Source organism: Bolinopsis microptera, chromosome 5 (genome assembly GCF_026151205.1).
Source record: "Bolinopsis microptera isolate Bmic1 chromosome 5, MBARI_Bmic_1.0, whole genome shotgun sequence".
NCBI classification, from domain to species: domain Eukaryota; kingdom Metazoa; phylum Ctenophora; class Tentaculata; order Lobata; family Bolinopsidae; genus Bolinopsis; species Bolinopsis microptera.
Genome location: NC_087076.1, coordinates 3,756,779 through 3,773,687, shown reverse-complemented (window position 1 = coordinate 3,773,687; position 16,909 = coordinate 3,756,779).

Sequence of the window (16,909 nt, the reverse complement as noted above, 5' to 3'; positions counted from 1 at the left end):
TAACCTAGATAAATGTAGTTCAGTGGTAGTAGGACAACTCTCGACTTTTACTACTGGAAAGGAGAAAAAGAAAATGATGTAAAATCTACAGCGACTCCAAGTGTTGAGTTGCCAGGCTGAAGCTGAGGGAAATGTAGCATGAAATACACTCAGATGTTCAGTAGTCAACCGAATAGCTGATTCGCAAGAGGCGCAAACAGAAGCTAGGCGATGTTATCAACAGCCAAAGAGCACCTTGTGGAGGGGCAGGTCCGGCAACTGGAGGAGCATAGTTGGCAGGGCAGACTATGCTAAAAGTAGGACCATGGATCAACAAGATACAGGGTAATGCTCCATCATATACTGGCAAAATCAAGGGAAACTCACCAACGGAAAAGGTTCAGATATGGACAGACTATTTTGCTACTCTACTACGGTCACCACCGACTGTCATGAGTAACGCCGCGGAAGAGGATATTGATCCAGTCCACCCACCTTGAATTCGGAACAGATTCGTTTACGTGGATGGAGTACAGGAAAGCCAAGTCCAGCATAAAGGAAGGGAAAGCAGGGGGTGGGACGATACAAAATAGACCAGAAGTCTTTAAAACGATGCGCCTTGTCAAATTGTCTTAGACTTCTGTAAAAATGCTACTTTGATAAAGGTGAGAAAACCAGACAATGGTCAATTGCCCAACATTCTACCAATTCCAAAGAAGGGCGACCTTAGCGAACATGAACTCTATTCGGGGATAGCTTGTAATCCCTATTTGCCAAGTCTCTAATACAAGTTGGTTCTAAACCGTTGAAGCAGAAATCGAGACAATTCTGCGTAGAAACAAGATGGCTTCAGACCATGGAAGGTCATTACAACTCAACAGATATTGGTACTGTGACGTCTTCATAAGGTGTCAAGAGTCGGCAACTGCCAGCTGTTCTGACATTTATTAGACTTTAGAAGGCTTTCGACTGTGTACATCGTGGGAAAATGCTATGAGTCTAGAAGATTACGGTTCCAGTCAAATAAATTCGATGCTGCTTATAGGCTACCATGTTCGAGAAGACAATGCCAAAAGTCCTAACTCAGACGGAGAAGAAAACTGAATTGTTCGAGATACTTGCAGGTGTGTTACAGGGTGATACTTAGCACCTTACCTCTTTGCAATAGTCATCGACTACTGTATGAGGCCAGCCTAGGCGATGATGCGGAGCGATTGGACTTCACCCTCGAACGTAGAAAATGAGAAGAGTGGGGCCCAAGATCATCATGATGTGGACTTCTGCAGTTGATATAGCATCTTATATTGAGGACATGACAAGGCTACCGAGTTCCTGCTCAGAGTGAAATCGACGGCAGCAAGCGTGGGGATACATTAAACGAAGGCAAGGCCAAGGTCATGACACTGATATGGAGGATCGATCTAGCGCACCTACAAAGTCGATCGGGGAAGCCCATAGAAATTGTAGATGATCTTCATTACTTAGGCTCCTGATTGAGGAGCAAACAGATAGGGACGATAAGGGTTTAGAAAGGAAAAAAAGCGTGGGGTGCCCTTCAGTAGACTGAAGGATATCTGGAAATCCAAAACTCTCAAAGAGCTAAAGATTAGATGTTCATAGCGCTTGTGTAGCAGTACTTGCACTTAAGATCTGAAGGAAAACCTGGGACACTGACAAAGGAGTCAGAGAAAGAGTTTGGACGGGACATCACAAGATAGGTTGCGTATGGTGCTGGTTTCTCATGGAAAGGACAAGGTCTGCATATATTATAATTTGTATGGTAGCTCCCAAGGGCTGTCAAACAAGTTACGATGCGGGTGATTAAAAATGGCGGGACACTGCAGCCGGGACATCCTGAGCTATTGCCAGTTGATTTAGTCTATGGGAACTACGCACGGTAGAGCACAGCAATGGCGACCAGACAAAGTATCTTGTCTAGTTACTGAGAAGTGGGGACAAACTCTAAAGAGGAACTGCGAAACCCTGATGCGGGACAGGGATTATGGAGGGGGTTTTCTGGCGTAGATCGGACTTAGCTCGACATAAGTAGTAGTTAGTGGTGTGGCTGATACACCTTGATAAATGGTAAGTTCCGAAGGTAGTGGCGCATATACCTGTTAAATGGTGTTCAGTGGTAGTGACGCATAACCTGATAAATGTTAGTATCAGTTTGGTAGTGTCGCATATCCTGATTTAAATGTTAGTTCTGTGGTTAGTGGCGGTAACCTGATAAATGTTTGTTCAGTGGTAGGTGGCGCATAAACTGATAATGTTAGTTCAGTGGTAGTGGCGATACATAACCTGATAAATGTTTGTCAGTGGTTAGTGGCGCGTAACCTGATTAAATGTTAGTTCAGTGGTAGTGGCGCGTAACCTGTTAAATGTTAGATCAAGTGGTAGTGGCGGCATAACTGATAAATGTTAGTTCAGTGGTAGGTGGCGCATAAACCTGATAAATGTTAGTCAGTGGTAGTGGTGCGTAACCTGATAATGTTAGTTCAGTGGTAGTGGGCATTACCTGATAAATGTTAGTCAGAAAAACAAAAACTGTAGTGGCGCGTAAATGATTAATGTTAGTTCAGTGGTTGTGGGCGTAACCTGATAAAGGTTTGTTCAGTGGTAGTGGCGCATAACCTGATAAATGTTAGTTCATGTAGTGGCGCATAACCTGATAGTGTTTAGTTCGTGTTAGTGGCGCATATCCTGATAAATGTTAGTTCAGTAGGTGGTGGCCTGTGGCGCGTTAACTGATAAATGGTTGTTCAGTGGTAGTGGCATAACTGGATAATGTAGTTCTGTGGTAGTGGCGCATAACCTGATTAATGTTAGTTCAGTGGTAGTGGCGTGTAACTGTTAAATGTGTAGTTCAGTGGGTAGTGGCGTTGTAAACTGATAAATGGTACGTTCAGTGGTAGTGGGCGTATACCTGGAATATATGTTAGATCGTGGAGTGGCGCATAACTGGATAAATGTTAGTTCAGTGGTAGTAGTGGACAACTTCTCGACTTTTACTACCTGAAAAGGAGAAAAAGAAAGAAGTAAAAAATCTCAGCGCTCCAAGTGTTGAGATTGCACAGGCTGAAGCTGATGGGATAGGAATGTAGCATAAAAATACCACTCAAGTTGCTAAGAAGACAACCGAATAGCTGTTCAAGGAGGCAATCTGGAAGCTATGCGATGTTATCACAAGCAGCCAAAGAGCACTGCGGAGGGGCAGGTCCGGGAACTGGAGGAAGAAAGTTGGCAGGCGACATGCTAAAAGTGGAGACCATGATCAACAAGATCACACTCTCGGGTAAAGCTCCATCATATACTGGCAAAATCAAGGGAAACTCACCAACGGAAAAGGTTCAGAAATGGAAGACTATTTTGCTACTCTTTCTCGGCTCACCACGAGGTAGAGAAGCGGAAGGATATTTCCAGTCCTCCCACCTCTGAATATCGGAAATACAGAACCGTTTTACGTGGTTGAGTACAGGAATACGCAAGTCCACAGCAATAAGGAAGGGAAAAGCATGGGGGCTGACGACAACCATAGCCCCAGAAGTCTTAAAACGATGCACATTGATCAATTTGTCTTATATCTGTAACAATGCTCTATTGATAAGGTGAGTAACCAGACCCAAATTGGTCATTGCTACATCATCCAATCCAAGAAGGGCGACCATTAGCGAAACAATGAACATGGGGAATTAGCTTGTCATCCTAGTTGCCAAGGTCTTAACAAGATGGTTCTAATCGGTTTGAAGCCAGATATCGAGACAATTCTGGTAGAAACCAGAATGGATTCAGACCAGGAGGTCAACAACTAAACAGTTATTGGTTTACGGAGACGTCTTTTAGAGGGTGTCAAGAGTAGTCGGAATCTGCCAGCTGTTCTGACATTTATAGACTTTAGAAGGCTTTCGTCAGTGATACTATCGTGGGAAAATGCTAAAGATTCTAGAAGCTTACGGCATTCCAGTCAATATCGTGCAGCTTATACGGCTCATGTACGACGAAGGTCATGGCCAAAGTCACTAATCCAGACGGGAGAAATCTGAATTGTTCGAGATACTTGCAGGTGGTTACAGGGTGATACCTTAGCACTACCCTCTTTGCAAATAGTCATCGACTTCTGTATGAGGCAAGCAATAGGCGATGATGCGGTGGACGTGGGATCACCTCTCTCGATAAGTAGAAAGAAAGCAGAAGAAGTGGGGCCCAAGAAATTTCATCACCGATGTGGACTTTGCAGATGCTTATAGCACTTATTATGATGAGGACATGGACAATAGGCTCAACGAGTTCATGCGCAGAGTAGATCGGCCGGCAGCAAGGTGGGACTCCACAATAAACGGAAGGCAAGACCAAGTCTTGACAGCTGAATATGGAGGATACGTCTAGCGACCTACAAAGTCGATTCCGGGGAAGCCATAGAAAATGTAGATTGATTCATCTACTTAGGCTCTGGCATGAGCGCACAGATAGGGTGATAAGGGTTAGAAAGGGAAAAGCGTGGGGTGCCCTACATATATGAAGGTATCTGGAAATCCAAATCTCTCAAAGAGCCTAAATGATTTAGATTGTTCATAGCGGCTTCGTGATCAGTACTGCTTCTCGGATCAGAAACCTGGTCATGACTAAGGCTCAAGAGAAAAGTTTGGACGGACATACACAAAGTGTTGCGATATGTTGCTGGGTATCTCATGGAAGGACTAGGTCAGCAATTAACCTTTTTTGTATGGTTAGCCTCCCAAGGCTGTCAAAAGTTTCGTAGCAGGAGATGAAAAAATGGCGGACACTGCATCGACATCCTGAGGCTACCTTGCCCAGTGATTTAGTCTTATGGGAACCTAGCACGGTTATAGAGCACAGCAAGGCCGACCTAGACGAAGTACTTGTACTATGTTACTGAAGAAGTTGGAAAACTCATTAAAGAGGGGAACTGCGAACCTGATGGGGACGGGTTATATGGAGGGGGTTTTTCTGGGCGTAGATCGGATTAGCTCCGACATCGTAGTAGTTTTGGATTAGTGGCAGATAACTGATTAATGGTAGTTCGAGGTTGTGGCGCATAACCTGATAATGGTAGTTCAGTGGTAGTGACGCATAACCTGATAAATGTTAGTTCGGGGTAGTGTGCCATAACCTGATAAAAATGTTTGTTCAGTGGTAGTGGCGCGTAAACCTGATAAATGTTAGTTCAGTGGTAGTGGCGCATAACCTGTTAAATGTTAGTTCAGTGGTAGTGGCGCAAACCTGATTAATGTTAGTTCAGTGGTAGTGGCGCGCGTAACTGATAACATGTTAGTTCGTGGTAAGTGGCGCGTAACCTGATAAATGTTAGTTCAGTGGTAGGTGGGCGCATAACTATAAATGTTTAGTTCAGTGGATATAGTGGCGCCATAACCTGATAAATGTTAGGTCAGTGTTATGGTGAGTAACCTGATAATTGTTAGTTCAGTGTAGTGGCGCAGAACCTGTAAAATGTTAGTTCAGTGGTAGTGGCGCGTATACCTGATTAATGTTAGTTCAGTGGTAGTGGCGCGTACTGGATAAATGTTAGTTCCAGTGGTGTAGGCGTAACCTGATAAAATGTTAGTTCAGTGGTAGTTGTGGCGCATAACCTGTTAAATGTTAGTTCAGTGGTAGTGGCGCATAACCTGATAAATGTTAGTTCAGTGGTAGTGGCCTGTGGCGCGTAACCTGATAAATGGTAGTTCAGTGGTAGTGGCGCATATACATGATAAATGTTAGTTCAGTTGGTTAGTGGCGCATAACCTGATATATGTTAGTTCAGTGGTCAGTAGTGGCGTGTAACCTGTAAATGGTTGTTAGTTCAGTGGTAGTGGCGTGTAACTGATAAATGGTAGTTCAGTGTAGTGGCGCGTAACTGATAAATGTTTAGTTCTAATGGTGAGGGCGCATACGGATAAATGTTAGTTCAGTGGTAGTAGGACGACTCTCGACTTTTATCTACCTGAAAGGAAGAAAAGAAAAGTTGTAAAATCTCAGCGACTCCAAGTTTTGAGATTGCCCAGAGTGAAAGATGAGGGGAATGTAGCATTAAATACACTCAGATGAGATGCTTCAGAAGACAACCGAAATAGCTGTTCAGAGGGGCAAAACAGAAGCTAGCCGATGCTGATCAAGCAAGCCAAAGAGCACCTGCTGGAGGGGCAGGTCCGGGAACTGAGGAAGAACTTTGGGGGACAAGGGGCAGACATGCTAAAGCTGGACCATGATCAACATGATCACAGGTTAAAGCTCCATCATATACTGGCAAATATCAAGGGAAACTCACCAACGGAAAGGGTTCAGAAATGGGAAAGACTATTTTGATACTCTTTCGGCTCACCACGACGGTAGCGAACGACGGAAAGAGTATGATCCAGTCAACCACCTTGATATCGGAACAGAACCGGTTACGTGTGGATGCGTACAGGGAAAGCAAATGTCCCAGCATAAAGGAGGAAAGCATGAGTGGTGACGACAAATAGCCAGAAGTCTAAAACGATGCGACCTTGATCAAAATTGTCTTTGACTTCTGTAACAATTGCTCTATTGAATAGGTGAGAAACCAGACCAATGGTCAACTGCCAAACTTTCATACCAATTCCAAAGAAGGGCGACCTTAGCGAACCATGAACTATCGGGAAAAGCTTGTCATCCCTAGTTGCCAAGTCTCTAAACAAGATGGTTCCTAAACGGTTTGAAGCAGAAATCGAGCAATTCTCCGTGAAAAACCAGAATGGATTCAGACAGGAAGGTCAACAATCAACAGATATTGGTAATTGAGACGTCTTATAGAGGGTGTTCATGAGTCGGAAACTGCAGCTGTTCTGAAATTTATAGACTTTAAGACGGCTTTCGACAGTGTACATCGTGGGAATATGTAAGTTCTAGAGCTTCGGCATTTCCAGTCAAAATCGTGAGCTCCCTTTTCCTATAGGCTCATGTACGAGAAGACAATGGCCAAAGTCCTAATCCAAGTCGGAGTAACTGAATTGTTCGAGATACTGCAGGTGTGTTTCAGGGTGATAACTTAGAACCCTTACTCTTGCCTTTAGTCATCGACTACAGTAGAGGCAAGCCTAGGCCGGGGTGATGCGGAGCGACTTGGACTCACCTCGAACGTAGAAAAAGCAGAATGTGGGCCCAAAGATCATCACCGATGTGGACTTGCAGATGGGATATAAGCACTTATAATTTCTGAGGGACTATGGACAAGGCTATCAGTTCTGTCAGAGTTGAAGGCGGCAGCAAGCGTGGGACTACATAAACGAGGCAAGACCATGGTCATGACACTGAATATGGAGGATCGATCTAGCGACCTACAAAGTCGATCCGGGGAAGCCATAGGACAATGTAGATGATTTCAATTACTTAGGCTCCTGGATTGAGAGCACAGTTAGGGAGATAAGGGTTAGAAAGGGAAAAGAAAAGCGGGGGTGCCCTACATTGACTGTAGGATATCTGGAAAATCCAACACTCTCAAAGAGACTAAAGATTAGTTTGTTCATAGCGGCTTGTGGCGATCCTTTACTGCTCTACGGATCAGAAACTGGACATGACAAGGCTCAAGTAGGAAAAGTTTGGCCGGGACATACACAAAGTGTTGCGTCTGGTGTGGGTATTCATGGAAGGAACAAGGTCAGCAATTAAACTTTGTATGGTAGCCTCCATGGCTGTCAAACAAGTTCGAAGCAGGAGATTAAATATGCGGGACGCTGTATCAGGACATCCTGAGCTACTTGAGTGAATTTAGTCTTATGGGAAACCTACGCACGGTTAGTGCTGCAAGGGCAAGCAAAGCTATTGTCTATGTTACTGAAGGAAGTTGGACCAAACTCTAAGAGGAACTGCGAACCCTGATGCGGGCAGGGATAGTGGAGGGGGGTTTTTGGCGTTAAGATCGGACTTAGCTGGGAATAGTAGTCTGTAGTGGTAGTGGCAGATAACCTGATAAATGGTAGTTCAGAGTAGTGGCGGGCATACCTGATAAATGGTAGTTCAGTGGTCGTGACGCTAACTGATAAATGTTAGTTCAGTGGTAGGTGTCGCACTAACCGATAATGTTAGTTCAGTGGTTCAGTGGCGCTAACTGATAAATTTAGTTCAGTGGTAGTGGCGCGTACCTGATAAATGTTTGTTCTGTGGTAGTGGCCGCATAACCTGATAAATGTTAGTTCAGTGGTTAGTGGCGGTAACCTGATAAATGTTAGTTCAGTGGTAGTGGCGGTAACTGATAAAAAATGCTTAGTTCAGTGGTCGGGGCCGCAAAACCTGATTAAATGTTAGTTCAGTGGTGAGTGGGCTAACCTGATAAATGTTAGTTTCAGTGGTAGTGGTTGCGTAAACTGATAAATGTTAGTTCAGTGGTTGAGGCGCATAACTGATAAACTGTTAGTTTCAGTCGGTAGTGGCGCGTAACACTGTTAATGTTAGTTCAGTGGTAGTGGCGCGTAACCTGGTAAATGTTAGTTCAGTGGTATGGGCATAACATGATAAAATGTTAGTTCAGTGGTAGTGGCGCATAACCTGATAAATGTTAGTTCTGTGGTAGTGGCGCATAACCTGATAAATGTTAGTTCATTGGTAGTGGCCTGTGGCGCGTTAAACTGTAAATGGTAGTCAGTAGGTAGTGCGCATAACCTGTTAAATGTTAGTCCGTGGTAGTGTGCGATAACCTGATAAATGTTAGTTCTGTGGTCAGTGGGTTGTAACCTGTATAAATGGTAGTTCAGTGGTAGTGGCGTGTAACCTGTAAATGGTTTGATTCAGTGGTAGTGGCCGCGTAACCTGATAAATGTAAGTTCAGTGTTAGTGGCATACATGATAATTGTTAGTTAGTGGTAGTAGGACAACTTCTCGACTTTTTACTACCTGAAAAGGAGAAAAAGAAAAGATTGTAAATCTTCAGCGACTCCACGTGTTGAGATAGCCTCCAGGCTGAACTGAGGACTGTAGCATAAAATACCACTCAGGATGCTACAGAAGTCAACCGAATAGTGTTCAAGAGGGCAAACAGAAGCTAGGCGAATGCTTATCAAGCAGCCTCTAAAAGAGCACCTGCTGGCGGGGTGTTCGGGGAAACTGGAGGAAGCAAGTTGGCAGGAGGACATGCTAAAGCTGGACCTTGATCAACACAAGATCACAGGTTAAAGCTCCATCATATATGGCAAAATCAAGGGGAAATCACCACGGAAAGGTTCAGAAATGGGAAGGACTATTTGCTACTCTTTCTCGGCGCACCACGACGGTAGAGAACGCGGATGTGGATATTGATCCAGTCACCACCTTGAATATCGGAACAGAGCCGTTTACGGTTGGATGTGTACAGGAAACAAAGTCAGATAAAGAAGGGAAAAGCATGGGGTGACGACACATTAGCCCAGAAGTCTTTAAAACGATGCGGTCTTGATCAATTGTCTTTGACTTCTGTAACAATGCTCTATTGAAAGTGAGAAACACCCAGACCAATGGGTAATGCCAACCATTACCAATTCCAGAAGAAGGGCGACCTTAGCGAACCAATGGAACTAATCGGGGAATACGCTTGTCATCCCTTAGTTGCCAAGTCTCTAAACAAAGATGGTTCTAAACGGTGAAGGCCCAGAAATCGAGACCATTCTGCGTAGAAACCAGAATGGATTCAGACAGAGGTCGAACAACTCACAGATATTGGTACTGAGATATCTTATAGAGGGTGTCAAGAGTCGGAAAACTGCAGCTGTTTGACATTTATAGACTTTTAAGAAGGCTTTCGACAGTTGTACATCGTGGGGGACATATGCTAAAGATTCTAGAAGCTTACGGCATTTCCAGTCAAATCGTTGCAGCTGTATACGCTCATGTACGAGAAGACAATGGCCAAAAGTCTAACTCTCCAGACGGAGAAACTGAAATTGTTCGAGATACTTGCAGGTGTGTTACAGGTGATTACCTTAGCACCTTACCTCTTTGCAATAGTCATGACTACTGTATGAGGCAAGCCATATGGCGATGATGCGGAGGCGAATTGGACCTCACCCTCGAACGTAGAAAAGCAGAAGGAGTGGGGCCAAGATCATCACCGAGTGGACTTTTGAGATGATATTGCCATTATATCTGAGAGAATGGACAAGGTAACGAGTTCCTGCTCAGAGTAGAATCGGCGGCAGCAAGCGTGGGATAACATAAACGAAGGCAAGACCAAGGTCATGACACTGAATATGGAGGATAGGATCTCTAGCGACCTCACAAAGTCGATCCGGGGAAGCCATAGAAAATGTAGATGATTTAATCTACTTAGGCTCCTGGATTGAGAGCACAGATAGGGAGTTAGGGTTAGAAAGGGAAAAGGTGGGGTTGCCATACATAGACTGAAGGATATATGGAAATCCAAACTCTCAAAGAGCCTAAAGTTTAGATTGTTCATAGCGGCTTGTGAATCAGTACTGTTCTACGGATCAGAAACCTGGACACTGACAAAGGCTCAAGAGAAAAGTTTGACGGGACATACACAAAGATGTTGGTATGGTGCCTGGGTATCTGCAATGGAAGGAGCAGCGTCAGCATTATAACTTTGTATGGTAGCCTCCAAGGCTAGTCAAACCAAGTTACGAAGCAGGGTGATTAAAAATGCGGGGACACTTGCAATCCGGACATCTGGAGCTACTTGCCAAGTGATTTAGTCTTATGGAACATACGCAACGGTATGAGCCACAGCAAAGGCGACAAGACAAAGTACTTGTTATGTTACTGAGGAAGTTTGACAATCTCTTAAAGAGGAACTGGAAACCCTCGATGGGGACAGGGATATATGGATGGGGGTTTTTCTGGCGTTAGATCGGACTTGCTCGACATAGTAGTAGTTAGTGGTAGGGCAGAGAACCTGATAAAATGGTAGTTCAGAGTAGTGGCGCATAACCTGATAAATGGTAGTTCAGTGGTAGTGAGCATAACTGTAAATGTTAGTTCAGTGGTCGTGTCGCATAACCTGATATAATGTTAGTTCAGTGGTAAAGTGGCGCGTAACCTGATAAATGTTAGTCAGTTGGTAGTGGCGCATAACTGATAAATGTTAGTTCAGTGGTAGTGGGCCCCTTAAACCTCGTGATAAATGTTAGTTCAGTGGTAGTGGGCGTTAACCTGATATATGTTTAGTTCAGTGGTAGTGGCGCGTACCTGATATATGTTGTTCAGTGGTAGTGGCGCATAACTGATAAATGTTAGTTCAGTGGTTAGTGGCGCATAAACCTGATAAATGTTAGTTCAGTGGGTAGTGGTGCGTAACCTGAGAAATGTTCGTTCAGTGGTAGTGGCGCATAACCTGATAAATGTTAGTTCGTGGTGTGGCGCGTAACCTGATTATGTTAAAGTTTCAGTGGTAGTGGCGCGTACCTGATTAATGTTAGTTCCGTGGTAGTGGCGCATAACTGATAAATGTTAGTTCAGTGTAGTGGCGGCATAACCTGATAAATGTTAGTTCAGTGGGTAGTAGTGGCGATAACCTGATAAATGTTTGTTCAGTGGTTACGTGGCCTGGTGGCGCGTAAACCTGATAAGGTAGTTCAGTGGTAGTGGGCATAACCTGTTTAAATGTTAGTTCAGTGGTAGGTGGCGCATAACCTGATAATGTTAGTTCAGTGGTGTGGCGTGTGTAACCTGTTAAATGGTTAGTTCTGTGGTAGTGGCGTGTAACCGGATAAAATGTAGTTCAGTGGTAGTGGCGCGTAACCTGATTAGTATGTGTAGTTCAGTGGTAGTGGCGCATAACCGCTAAATGTTAGTTCTCAGTGGTTTTGTAGCGGACAACTTCTCGACTTTTACTACCTGAAAAGGAGAAAAAGAAAGATGTAAAATCTCAGCGACTCCAAGTGTTGAGATTGCCAGGTGAAGTGAGGGAATGTGCAAAAAAATACCCTAGATGCTACAGAGACAACCGAATAGCTGTTCAAGAGGGCATAACAGAAGCTAGGCGATGCTTATCAGCAGCCAAAGAGCACTGTTGAGGGGCAGGTCGGAACTGGAGGAAGCAAGTTGGCAGGGCAAGCTATGCTAAAAGGCTGGATCCAATGTCAACAGATCACATGGTAAAGCTCCATTTCATTTCTGCAAAATCAAAGGGAAACTCACCAACGGAAGGGTTTCAGAAATGGAAGGAATATTTTGCTACTCTTCTCGGCTCACCACCGAACGGTAGAAGAACGCGGTAAGAGGATATTGATCCAGTCCACCCCACCTCTGAATATCGGAACACGGAACCGTTTACGTTGGATGAGTACAGGAAAGCTAAAGTCCAGCATAAAGAAGGAGCATGGGGGTTACGACAACATAGCCCCAGAAGTTTAAAAACGATGCGACTTGATCAAATTGTCTTAGACTTCTGTAACAATGCTCTATTGAAGAGTGCGAATACAGACAAGGGTCAATGCCAACTTCAATACTCAATTCCAAAGACAGGGCGACCTTAGCGAACAATGTACTATCGGGGAATAAGTTGTCATCCTAGTTCCAAGTCTCTAAACAAGATGGTTACTAACCGGTTCGCAAGCCAGAAATCGAGTCAATTCTGCGTGCGTCTCACCAGAATGGATTCAGACCAGGAAGGTCAACATCAACAAGATATTGGTATGAGGACTTCCTTATAGAGGGTGTCAAGAGTGGAAATGCCAGCTGTTCTGACATTTATAGACTTTAAGAAGGCTTTCGACAGTGTACATCGTGGGAAAAATGCTAAAGATTCTAGAAGCTTACGGGCATTCCAGTCAAAAATCGTTGCAGTTATACGGCTCATGTACGAGAAGACAATGGCCAAAGTCTAACTCCAGGACGGAGAACTTGAAATTGTTCGAGATACTGCAGGTGTGTTACAGGGTGGATACCTTAGCACTTACCTCTTTGCAATAGTCATCGGACTATGTATGAAGGCAAGCCATAGGCGATGATGCGGAGCGACTTGGACTCACCCACGAACGTAGAAAAGCAGAAGCGTGGGGCCAAGATCTCTCACATGTGGACTTTGCAGATGATATAGATTATAATCTGAGGACATGGACAAGGCTAACGAGTTCCTTGCTCAGAGTAGATCGCGGGATGGCAAGCGTGGGACTACACTTAATCGAAGGCAAGGACCAAGGTCATTGAACTGAATATGGAGGATCGATCTAGCGACCTACAAAGTCGATCCGGGGGAAGAAGAAAAAATGTAGATGTTTTCATTCTACTTAGGCTCCATGGATTGAGAAGCTCAGATAGGGAGATAAGGGTTTGAGAAAGGGAAAAGGCGTTGGGGTGCACTACATAGACTGAAGGATACTGGAAATCCAACTATCCAAGAGCCTAAAGATTAGGTTTGTTCATAGCGGCTTGTGAATCAGTAATGCTCCTACGGGGATTTCAGAAACCTGGACCTGACAAAGGCTCAAGAGACAAAGTTTTGGACGGGGACATACACAAAGATGTTGGTTTGTGTGGGTATCTCATGGAAGGACAAGGTCAGCAATATAACTTTGTTTGGTAGCCTCCCAAGGCTGTCAAACAAGTTACGAAGCAGGAGATTAAAAATGGCGGGACACTGCATTCCGACATCCTGAGCTACTTGCAGTGTTTTAGTCTTATGGGACCTACGCACGGTAAGGCACCAGCAAGGCCCGACCAAAGACAAAAAGCTACTTGTCTTTGTTACTGAAGGAAGTTGGGACAAACTCTAAAGAGGAACTGCGAACTGATTGCGGGGGACAGGGATATATGGAGGGGGTTTTCTGGCGTTTGATCGGACTTAGATCCGACATAGTAGTAGTAGGTAGTCGGCTGATAACCTGATTGATGTAGTTCTGAGGTAGTGGCGCATAACCTGATAAATGGTAGTTACAGTGGTTAGTGACGATAACTGATAAAATGTTAGTTCAGTGGTAGTGTCGCATAACTGTTAAAATGTTAGTTCAGTGGTAGTGGAGGTCAGTTCGTAACTGATAAAGTTAGTTACTTGGTCGTGGCCGCATACACCTGATAATTGTTAGTTCAGTGGGTAGTGGGCATAACCATGTAGATGTTAGTTCAGTGGTAGTGAGCGCGTAACCTGTACATGTTAGTTCAGTGGTAGTGGCGTACCTGATAATGATAGTCAGTGTAGTGGCGCTTAACCTGATAAATGTTAGTTCAGTGGTAGTGGTCGCATAAACATGATAAAATGTTGTTCAGTAGTTAGTGGTGGCGTAACCGATAAATGTTAGTTCAGTGGTAGTGGCGCTAACCTGATAAATGTTAGTTCAGTGGGTATGTGTGCGCGTAAACCGGATTACATGTTTGTCAGTGGTAGTGGCGCCGTAACCTGATAAATATTTGTTCAGTGGGTAGTGGCGCATAACCTGATATATGTTAGTTCAGTGGTAGTTGGCGCATAACTCTGATAAAATGTTAGTTCAGTGGTAGTGCGATAACTGTTAAATGTTTTAGTTCAGTGGTAGTGGCTGTGGCGGCGTAACCTGATAATGGTATAGTTCAGTGGTAGTGGCGCATAACCTGATAAATGTTAGTTCAGTGGTTAGGGCGCATAACCTGATTAAATGTTGTTAGTGGTAAGTGGCAGTGTACCTGTTATATGGTAGTCAGTGGTAGTGGCGTTGTAACCTGATTAATGGGCAGTTCAGTGGTAGTGGCGGTAACCTGATAAATGTTAGTTAGGTGGTAGTGGCGCATAACCGATAAATGTTAGTTCAGTGGTAGTTAGGACAACTTCTCGACTGTAATACTGAAAAGGAGAACAAGAAAAAGATGTTAAAATCTCAGCGACGCCAAGTGTTGAGGATTGCAGGCATGAAGATGAGGGATTGTAGCATAAAATACCACTCAGATGCTACTGAAGAAAACGAATAGCTGTTCAAGAGGGCAAACAGAAGTAAAGGCGATGCTTATCAAGCATCCAAAGAGCACCTGCTGGAGGGGAGGTCGGGAAATGGAGGGAAGCAGTTGGCAGGGCAGCATGCTAAAAGTGCGACCATTGATCATCAAGATCACAGGTAAGCTCCATCATATACTGGACAAAAATCAAGGGAAAACTCACAACGGAAAGGTTCAGATAATGGGTAGGTCTATTTTGTTACTCTTCTCGGTCTCACCACCGTACGGTAGAGAACGCGGAAGAGGCGGAAGAGGATATTGATCAGTCACCCACTCTGAATATCGGAACAGAACCGTTTACGTTTGGAGAGTACAGAAAGCAAAGTCCAAGATTAAAGGAAGTGGAAAGCATGGGGGTGACGACAACATAGCCAGAAGTATTAAAACGATGCGACCTTGATCAAAAGTGTACTTAGACTTCTGTGCTCGCAATTGCTATGGAAAGGTGAGAAAACCAGACCAATGGTCACAACTGCAACATCATACCCATTCCAAAGAAGGCGACCTATTAGCGATCCAATGACTATCCCGGGAATAAGATTGTCATCACTAGTTGCCAAGTCTCTAAACAAGATGGTTCTAAACCGGTTTGAAGCCAGAAATCGAGGACAATTCTGCGTAGAAACCCAGAATGGATTCTGACAGGAGGTCAACAAATCAACAGATATTGTACTGAGACGTCTTATGAGGGTGTCAAGAGTCGGAAACTGCCAGCTGTTCTGAATTTATTGACTTTGAGAAGGCTTTCGGACAGTGTACATCGTGGGAAATTTGCTCTATAGATTCTAGAAGCTTACGGCATTCCAGTCAAAATCGTGCTGCTTATATACGGCTCATGTAGAGAAGACACTGGCCAAAGTCTAACTCCAGACGGAGAAATGATTTGTTCGAGATACTTGCAGGTGTGTTACAGGGTGATACTTAGCACCCTTACCTCTTTGCATAGTCATCGTACTGTATGAGGCAAGCCATAGGCGATGATGCGGAGCGACTTGGACTCCCTCAGAACGTAGAAAAAGCAGAAGAGTGGGGCCCAAGTCATCACCGATGTGGACTTTGCCGATGATATAGCACTTTTATCTGAGGACATGGACAAGGCTATCGAGTTCCTGTCAGAGTAGAATCGGCGGGGCAGCAAGCGTGGGACTACACATAAGAACGAGGTCAAGACACAAGGTCATGACAATGAATGTGGGATCGATCTAGCGACCCGACAAAGTCGATCGGGGAAAGCCATAGAAAATGTAGATGATTTCATCTACTTAGGCTCCTGGATTGAGAGCACAATGGGAGATAAGGGTTAGAAAGGGAAAGCGTGGGGTGCCCTATTAGATGAATGATATCGGAAATCCAAACTTAAAAGAGCCTAAAGATTAGATTGGTCATAGCGGGCTCTTGTGATTCAGTAAATGATCTACGGATCTGAAAACTGGAATGACAAAGGATCATTGAGAAAAGTTTGGAGGGACATACACAAAGATGTTGCGTATGTGCGGGTATTCAATGGAAGGACAAGGTCAGCAATATTATCTATGTATGGTAGCCTCCCAAGGCTGTCAAAATGTACGTTGCAGCGAGATTAAAATGGCGGGACACTGCCTCCGACATCTGAGCTACCTGCCGAGAATTTTGTCAATAAAAATTTCTTATGGGAACTACGCACGGTAGAGCACAGCAAGGACGACCAAGGACAAAGCTACTTGTTATGTTAATGAAGGAAGTTGGGAAAAACTCTAAAGAGGAACGCGAACCCTGATGCGGGACGGGATATATGGTGGGGGATTTCTGGTAGATCGGATGAGCTCCGACATAGTAGTAGTAGTGGTAGTGGCAGATAACTGATAATTGGTAGTTCAGAGGTTGTGGCGATACCTGTTAAATGGTAGTTCAGTGGTAGTGAGCATAACCTGGATATATGTTAGTTAAGTGGTCAGTGTGCATAACTGATAAATGTTCTAGGTTCAGTGTAGTGGGCGTACCTGATAAATGTTAGTTTCAGTGGTAGTGGCGCATAACCTGAATAATGTTAGTTCTGTGGTAGTGGCCGCATAACTGATAAATG